The sequence below is a fragment of the Alligator sinensis genome, unplaced genomic scaffold, assembly GCF_000455745.1.
Source record: "Alligator sinensis unplaced genomic scaffold, ASM45574v1 scaffold687_1, whole genome shotgun sequence".
NCBI classification, from domain to species: Eukaryota; Metazoa; Chordata; order Crocodylia; family Alligatoridae; genus Alligator; species Alligator sinensis.
Window position 1 is genome coordinate 373,582 of NW_005842662.1, and position 9,533 is coordinate 383,114.

General features: G+C 50.7%; 1 long non-coding RNA gene across 1 annotated transcript; it reads right to left on the minus strand.

Annotated features, from left to right (window-relative positions):
• Nucleotides 1-540: 540 nt before the first annotated feature.
• Nucleotides 541-1,410, minus strand: LOC112551920. Its single transcript, XR_003096264.1, has 2 exons — nt 1,180-1,410; nt 541-795 (listed from the first exon to the last, which is right to left on the minus strand). It is a non-coding gene; the product is annotated as an uncharacterized LOC112551920 (long non-coding RNA).
• Nucleotides 1,411-9,533: the final 8,123 nt, after the last annotated feature.

Here is a 9,533-nt window from a genome sequence, read left to right on the forward strand (position 1 = left end):
GGATGGGGTGAGAGCCATGACAGAGTTGTGCAGAAAGAGCAGGGAGATGGGTTGGGGAGGAAAGGAGGTGGTTGTGGAGAAGAGCCAGAGGAAGAAGGGCATGGCTGTACCACGTCCACAGCGCTCTTCCCAAGCACAGCACAGCCAGCCCACTCGTGCACTACATCTCTCACACCCGGAAAGGAGGGTTTCTCTGAAGCATCAGGGCCCACCGCTCCTCAGTGCACCAGGGCAGCAGCATGGAGACCCATCCCCTTGGGAGCAGCATTTCCAGACCCTCTGCAGAAGAAATGGTGGGCACCTTCAAGTTTCCTGCTGCGCTCACCTGGCAAACCAGCGAGGAGTCCTTTGTTTGCCCAGGGTGGGAAAGGGGTTTGTGGGGAGGTCAGGGGAGGGATGGAGCCCATGGTTCCTGGGAATGCAGCAAGAGGGGTGAGGGTCGCCTCTGGTTACCCCATATGGACAAGGTTTCCCTTGGCTGTCCATATCCCAAGCATTCACCCCAGGCAAGACAGAAATAAAGCCAAATACAGTCAGTGATATCACCACCAGGTTAAGATTTAATAAAATGAAGAGGACGTGAGAGCTCATTGATGTGGCTCTATCTGAGGCAGGTATTGCATTGAAGCCTCTGTCTGGATGTCTCCACTGTCCCTCATCAGGACTTTTATCTGGGTACACAGCAAAGATAGCTGCCGTAACACTTGCCAGCCATCACTTCATTGCTAGAGCAACTTGTACGGCAAGAACCGCCTGAAAAGCCGCATATCATGGGGCTGTTTTCTCCTTCGGCACCTGCACAAACAGAAAATGTGACTGTGACTTTATGTTCCTCTATTCCAAGTACGGGAATTTCAGCACAAGAGGGAGGGTGACAGGAGGACAGGCAATGACCACAGATATGCCAGGTGCTGACTGGCCACCTGTTTGCTACTGAAACCGTGACATCTATATAATGCTATAAAACCAAAGCACATGACTCGCAGCATTTCAGCAGACATGGGCAGAGCTTTCTGGAAGGGACACGAAAACCAAATGCATCCCTTGGTTAAAATCCCAGCAGCCAGGGCTGCCTCCACCCCTTGATACTGCCTTCACGCCTGCTCTCCCCGTCCGCACCGATGTCCCTTCCTTATGCAAGCTCCCGTGCCATGGACACCCCCAGCCCTTGCATCCTACCTTCAGCTTCCACATCGCCTTCCTCTTCCCCAGCATCATCCTTCACCTCATCCCAGATGTCTGCTTCCTTCTCGGGATCCTTCTCACCCACCGGATTGGGCATGGCCTGGACGTGGAGAACCAGGAGCACCAGGGCAAAGAGAAGGCAGGGGGTCTTCATGGCTGCAGCTTGCCTGGGATCCAGGAGACACCGGGAAGAGACGAGGCTCTGAGACACTGTGAGACGGGAGCTCCTCTGAGGATGGAGGGAAGAGGGTCCTTGCTTTATACGTCTTTCCTAGGAGGAAGGCAGAGGCATTTACAGCAGCGGGGGATTTCTGAGAGAGCAGGGCGGTGCTCTAATCTTCCCGGCAGGCTGCTCTGATCTGTCCGCACGGCCTGCTGCCATGTGTCCCCTGTGTTTGCTGAAGACTTGCTGGAGATAAGCCCTCCCTGCTGCCCAGCTGTGCACGCATCAACTCACAATAGTGCCAGTGTCATCTCGGAGGGATCCATTGGCTCTGCCTTCCCAGATATTGTATTATTGGGTTTGCTTTCTTCCTTTAAGCAAAGATGAAATAATAGCCGTCCTCCTTTCTCCTAGTCGGGCAAAGGCAGGCATCTGTTGCAGAATGGCAGTTCATTGTTTCCCTCTTCTAATCAGGGTTTGCACAGCGCGTGCCGCTATTAAGCTTTGCTCCAGGATCGGGACTCCTAGGTGCTACTGCAGTGTAGCCCCCGTAGGAATTTAGAGGCCTGTTCTTTGCTGGATTTATTCTTGAGTGTTGCTGCTGAAACTAGTGGAAATCAGCCCGCTCTTTCTCTTTGGGGCTGCATAACAGGGTTCATTCAGGCTTTGCTCTGTAAATCTCTGTTTCCTTGAGAAATGTCCTTGTGCTGGGAAAGTGGACAGGGCCGAGCAAGTCTGTCCTCTCTCCTCTCTCCCAGTGAGGTTAGACAGCTGCATTTCAGTCATATCCAGGGTTTGCACTGCTCTGTCACACAGCTTTGCCTGTGCACCAGCAGTCACTAATTTCACGTGATACCATCCTCGTCCTAAGAGGACAGTCTGCATTTGCTAACTGGTCTACAAATGGATGCACTGCCAGTCATGGCAGGTGCTTCCACTCCTTCAGTCTTCTTCTGTGGCTCGTCTGTGCTGCAGCAAACAGTGAAGTGCTTCCCCTCTGCAGCTGGCATCGAACCTGTCCTTGATCTAATAGCCCAGCTGTGAAGCAGGCAGTAGAAAAGCCAGTGTGCCTGCACGGACAGTCATTGCACCTTCAGTCACTCCACACGCCCCAGGTTTTGCTTCCTGGGGCAGGTGTGACATTGTGCACTTGACTGGGCTTTTTCTCACACCCCTTGCACTCTCATATGTAACCCGGGCCTTTTCCTTTTTGCCTTTCAGGTTGATTCCCACTGAATAGTGACTGCAACACGACATCAGTATTGGCTGCTTGTCTGTCTCTGTACTGCTCCTTGGTTCCCATAGCCTGACCCTGTGAGCTTATTCTGCAGCAGTGGCTGGGAAAGGGGGAGCAGGACGGGGGGGAAATGTAAGAGGGGTGTGAGGCGGGAAGGGGCTGGAAGGGAGCAGAAGGAAGAGGGTTGGAGCAAAGGAAAGGCTGAGGGAAGTGGGTGTATTTAGTCTAGAGAAGAGAGGACTGAGAGGGGATTTAATAGCAGCCTTCAACTACGTGAAGGGGAGCTCCAAAGAGGATGGAGCGGGACTGTTCTCGGTGGTGGCAGATGCCAGAACAAGGAGCAACAGTCTTAAGTTGCAGCAATTGAAGTTTAGGCTAGCTATTAGGATACATTTTTTCACTAGGAGGGTAGCAAAGCACTGGAGAGGTGATGGACTCTCCATCCTTGGACGTTTGCAAGACCAGGCTAGACGAAGCCTTGGCTGGGATGATCTTGCTGGGGATGGTCCTGTGTTGAGCAGAGGGGTGGACAGCGCTTCTCCACCTTTTGCACCTCACATCCCACCAACCATTTTGGCAAAAAACCCTGGTCCCACTATGATAAAAACAAAACCCCACTTTTCCCAAGAAGTGTACTTTTTTACCTTTCCATGTATTTTAGTATTCTATTACTCATTAATGGGAATTTTCAAATGAGTTGATGTCCCACCTACATGACCTTCGCTGGTGGAGAAACATGGACTAGATGACCTCCTGAAGTCCTTCCAACCCTCATCTTGTATGAAACAGGCAAGTAACACAGGGCAGAGAGAGTCCAGTCAACACTGAGGACAGCCCTGACACCTCCATGGTCCCTGCTTTGGCGGCTTCTGCATCTACTAGTATCAGTTGCAGTCACTGGTTGCTTCCTCCCCTGATTTTCCCCTGAGGCCACATAACAAAGGTAGTGGCTAAAGCTGAGACCTGGAGTATTAAGGCCAGGGAAGGGGACCACACTGATCCAATAGTCAGAGCTCCTGCCTAGCACACCTCAAGGAATCTCAGCCAGTGATTTTGCATCATCCATCGTGCACCCCCTTCTTAATCACTTCTCAAAGTCTTTCCCATTTATGTATGACTCGCGCTGTTCTGTGCAGTTTTCATATTCAGAAATCCTAGGACTGAACTTTTTCCAGTTTCCCAATCCTGTTGCTAGATTTGCTGTGGCCGGGGTTATTTGGATCTGTTTGGAAAAAGCCATGCAAGGGAAACAGAAGCGAGCTCCTTTAGTTTTGCTATATAGAAGCCATTTCCATTCAACCATTTTTCCATTTGATGAATCCTGTTAAACCACTGCTTCCTGAAGTGCCTCCCATCTTCTGTCGCTGACTGAGAATAATTGGCTTCAGTGTCTTGTTCAATGTACTGCAGTAGAAATGAAATTATGTGCATAAGGGTATTGCCACGTTGCTGGATCACTGACATTTATGGCTATTTCAGGACAAGTTGCCGCCTGTAGGTTGTTCATAATGCCAATGTTTTCATCTTTGCCAGAATATTGAACACAAATGTTCAGTTCTGATCTTCTTGGTTCTTCTTGCTCATTTGGTTTTACCACTTTTGGTTCATCTTGCTCACGTGGCTCCAACTCACTTATTTCTGTATTACAACATGGCGGGATGCTCTTATCACTCTCAGACAGAAAAGATCAAAGATATCAATGTCCTTAGACCAACATGGCTACAACCTACACCCTTATCACTCTCAGCTTTTGAGAGCCGCTTTCCCCACGACTCTGCAAGTTCCTTCTCATCTGCTTTTTTCAGCGTCGCCTTCGTCCTATTGTATGCTCCTGATTTCTTTGGTCCCATGGTTTCCTAAACATCTTTGGTCTGGTTTGCTCTGTGCCTGAGCCCTCTTCGCACGCTTGTCGCATGGGGGAGAAAGCGACTGGCAATCAATATTACCACAAGGTAAACATCAATGTCAGGATCATGGTGGGTAAATTATAGGAGAATTGTTATAAATTCTGGAAACATGCTGGGATAGACAATATTGTCAAAATAGTTATAACAAAATATCAACTCTGGCTCATGACGAACCTGTAGGTGCCCCTTCGCTTTGGTGCTCTGTCCCCCACATTGTACTGGTCAGGCCCCAGCCTGTACTGGTGCATGGGATTGTTTTATCCTAAATGCAGGACTTTGCACTTGTCCTTGTTGAACCTCATGAGATTTCTTTGGTTCCAATCCTCCAATTTCTCTAGGTCTCTCCGTATCCTACCTACCCTCTAGTTCAGTGATTCTTACCCTTTTTGTACCAGGACCCATTTGTAAACATCAGTGGCCAGTCCCAACCTAGTGCACGTCAGTCCTGAGCCGCTTCCCCAAGCCCCCGGTTTGTGGGCAGAGGGAGTGTGCATGGGGCCCGGTGACAACTCTGCCAACCTGCAAGGGAAAAGCCACCGCTGCCTGCTTTTTTCTCTATTAAAGGAGAATCCATTTTTAAGTGTGTTCCTGACCCTTTCACATATTCTTGCATCCCACTTTTGGGTCGCGACCCACGGGTTGAAAAACATTGCACTTGCTTATCTACTACTCCACCCAGCTTGGTGTCACTGTAAATTTGCTGTGGGTGCACCCACCACCCATCTTCCACGTCATTGATGAAGATATTGAACAAAACTGGCCTCAGGATGAAACCCTGGGCCACTCCACTTGATACCAGCTGCCAGCTAGACATTGAGCTGTTGACTACTACCCTCTGAGCCCAATGCTCCAGCCAGTTTTCTATCCACCTTGCAGTCCATTCATCCAAGCTGTACTTCCTCAGCTTACCTGCAAGAATGCTGTGAGAGACCGTGTCAAAACCTTGCTAAAGTCAGGGTATATTATCTCTGTTGCTTTTCTTGCATCCACAGAGCCACTTAATTCATTATAGAAGACAATGAGGTTGGTCAGGCATGACTTGCCCTTAGTGAATCTATGCTGACTGTTCCTAATCGCATCCTTCTCCTCCAAGTGCTTAGAAATGGATTATTTGAGGACCTGCTTGGGATGACCACCTTTTCCAAATTGGAAAGCTGGGCGTATGCCCGTTGTCCACTTCCCCGACCACAGCCGAGCGGACTCTGTGGCAGGTGGGTGAGTATGTGTGTTACCACTCCAGGTTTGGGGCTCCCTGTCCTGCTGCCCTGTCCCCACGAGCCCTGTGCCGGTCATACCACCATAGTGAGGTGTCCCCTGCCCACCCACGCTGGCTATCACAGCCCAAACCCAGGAACAGGCTGGTGAAGGCAGGGAAATTGTTTGTCTTTGGTCATACTCAAGCTCTCCACCTCCTGCCTGTCCATGAGCGACCTCTAGAGAAGACTCTTAGGCTGCGTCCAGATGAGCACAGATGTTTGCTTCCCCAGGAACAAGTAGCAGTGGTGCACCTTGCATTGCAGCTCCTTGTCCCTGGAAAACATCCATGCCGCACGTGCTCTTTGGTGCATGGCTTGTTATCCCAGGGCTGGCAGGGGAGGCGGGGGCCAGTACTGGCCTGGCCCTAGCAGCCTTACCTGGGATCCCGGGGGTCTCCTGGTGCTGCAGCCATGGTGATACTGCCAGGTGGAGCCTGGCCATCAACTGCAGCACAACTCTGGACAGCCCACCGCTGCTTTTCAGCAGACCACCCTTGCAGCACAGACAACACCGGACTCTGCAGTATGCGGTGCTGCAGAGGTGTTTGCGGGACCATATACTACACAGCCAGGCAATCTGGATGCACACTTAGACTCCCATGTATATCTGGGAGGGGAGAGTACTGGTGGGCACGCATAGGCAGAGCATGAGCTGGGGCATTGTAATGGACTGGGATATTGGTGAACGAGGTAGATCACCTGAGCTAGGAGATCACAAGTCAGCAGTTCAGGAGCCAAGTCAGAAGCCAGGGGTAACTGGGTAGTTTACTTTATGTCATCTTAGTTGTAAAACCACCTGGATCCCAGGAGCACTTTTTATTAGCAGATCTTCACATTTTTTCCAAAGGAGGCCAGACCCTGCCCCAAAGTTTTACAGAGCAGGGAAACAGAGCCGTGTGCAGACTGGCTCCAAGACCCAGTCTCAGCAGCGCTAGCCCCATGCCTTTTTCGAAGCTCTCTTCCTTTGGGTGCCTTAACCCCTCTCAGTAAGAATGAAAACTTCCAGGGCTTTTCTCTGCAGAGGATGGGGTGAGAGCCATGAGAAAATTGTGAGAAAAGAGCAGGGAGATGGGTTGGGGAGGAAAGGAGGTGGTCATGGAGAAGAGCCAGAGGAACAAGGGCATGGCTGTACCACATCCACAGCGCTCTTCCCAAGCACAGCCCAGCCAGCCCACTCATGCACTACATCTCTCATGCCCAGAAAGGAGGGTTTCTCTGAAACACCAGGGCCCACCGCTCCTCAGTGCACCAGGGCAGCAGCATGGCGACCCATCCCCTTGGGAGCAGCATTTCCAGAGCCCCTGCAGAAGAAATGGTGGGTCCTTTGAGTCTCCTGCTGCGCCCACCTGGCAAAGCAGCGAGGAGTCCTTTGTTTGCCCAGGGTGGGAAAGGGGTTTGTGGGGAGGTCAGGGGAGGGATGGAGACCATGGTTTCTGGGAATGCAGCTGGAGGGATGAGGACTGCCTCTGGTTAGCCCATATGGACAAGGTTTCCCTTGGCTGTCCACATCCCAAGCATTCACGCCAGAGAAGACAGAAATAAAGCCACATACAGTCAGTGATATCACTGCCGGGTTAGGATTTAATAAAATGAAGAGGAGGTGAAAGCTGGTTGATGTGGCTCTATCCAAGGCAGGCATTGCACTGAAGGCTCTGTCTGGATGTCTCCACTGTCCCTCATCCAGAGTTTATCTTGGTACATAGCAAAGATAGCTGCCGTAACACTTGCCAGCCATCACTTCATTGCTAGAGCAACCTGTACGACGAGAACCGCCTGAAAAGCCGCATATCATGGGGCTGTTTTCTCCTTCGGCACCTGCACAAACAGAAAATGTGACTGTGACTTTATGTTCCTCTATTCCAAGTACGGGAATTTCAGCACAAGAGGGAGGGTGACAGGAGGACAGGCAATGACCACAGATATGCCAGGTGCTGACTGGCCACCTGTTTGCTACTGAAACCGTGACATCTATATAATGCTATAAAACCAAAGCACATGACTCGCAGCATTTCAGCAGACATGGGCAGAGCTTTCTGGAAGGGACACGAAGGCAGCCCTTGGTTAAAATCCCAGCAGCCAGGGCTGCCTCCACCCCTTGAGAGAGCCTCTCACGCCTGCTCTCCCCGTCCTCACCGATGTCCCAGAGATAGTAGTGAACACTCCGTTTTCTCACAGGTCACATTTATCCTTCCTACTTTGGGAGCCTGTAACCATGCTTCACCTCCCAGAGAGCGAAAGAGCTCCCACTGTCACTCATGGGGACGATGCTGTATCGGGTTAATGAAACAGCATTGTCCGAGCAGAATCATAGCACTGATTTGCTTTAGGAACCCCACTGGTATAAAAGGATGAGGGTAAGTGGTGGAGACTTGCGGATACAGCCTCCTTCTGGTTGTATTGAAGTGGGTACCATTCCACCATGCCTCTGTGTAGGTATGATTCACAAACCATGTAATAACTTTGTTCCGACCTGTAATGCGCTCTCCTACCGGGGGGGCCTCACACCATCGCTGGAGAGTGTTGTCGGCCATAGGGATGGGAGGGGGCAGATTCTCCCATAAACACAGTGGCTCGAGAGGCTGAACAGATGCAGAATGCAGTATTGGGGACACAAACTCAGGGGCGTTGAGCTCAATGGGGTTCCCCTCAGGAAGTATGTAACAACAAATTCCCAAACAAGCAGAGCTACAACAATCACCTCCCCTCCCACAGTTAGCCATTCCAGCCTTCAGGTAGGGAATGAACCAAAGATAATAACTGGTGCCACAGGTGCACTGACAGTTACCACCTTGGCAGTCAACTATCCTGGTTCTTCTACTCAGAGACCAGGACTTCACTTGCTCCGGGTTGGCAGGTTTCTTCCAGTATGGATACTGCAGCTGGACCATGTGAAGGCCATCTGAACACGTTTCCGGGGGATTCTCTTCAGGGTCAGTCCACTCCTTGAGGTCTTCAGGAGCAAGTTCATTAATATCTGGGTAATAAGAAGGATAGTAGACATGCCCTACCCAGGAAACACAATAAGGCATTAATAAGAAGAGTACATTCATAACAGTCCACCACTTCATGATGCCAGTTGATTCAGACCAGTGCCAGAGCAGGACTCGTCTTCAGTGGCAGTCTCTTCAGGGTCAGTCCACTCCTTGAGGTCTTCAGGAGCAAGTTCATTAATATCTGGGTAATAAGAAGGATAGTAGACATGCCCTACCCAGGAAACACAATAAGGCATTAATAAGAAGAGTACATTCATAACAGTCCACCACTTCATGATGCCAGTTGATTCAGACCAGTGCCAGAGCAGGACTCGTCTTCAGTGGCAGACTGAATTAGAAATGGCTATGGCTGCACTTGTGGACAGATCCAATCTGTAGGAACAAGACAACAAGGAGCTTCGCTCCCATTAGATAAATCTGACTTAAATACCCACCATGTATTATGCATACCTTTTGCTAATAGTGTCCCCTCCCATATATCTCCTTGGGGATGCTTCACTACTACCCAATCTCCTGCCTGCAGCTTTCCCGGGTCACCACCCCGAGGTCGCTCTACTGTCGGCTCGCGGGGACCACCCAATCCAAAGGCCTGTTGCATGGGGCTACCTCCCGGACGGGGTCAGTTATTGGCCCAATTGATAGCCCAAATCCAGGTGCAAGTCCCAGTCTTTAAGAGCCGGGCCAGCGGCCAACCGCAAATTGCAGTTGAGGATGCTATTGGCTCCTTTTACCAATTCGTTAAACTGCGGATGGTATGGGATGTGATACGTCCATAACATGCCATGTTTTGCA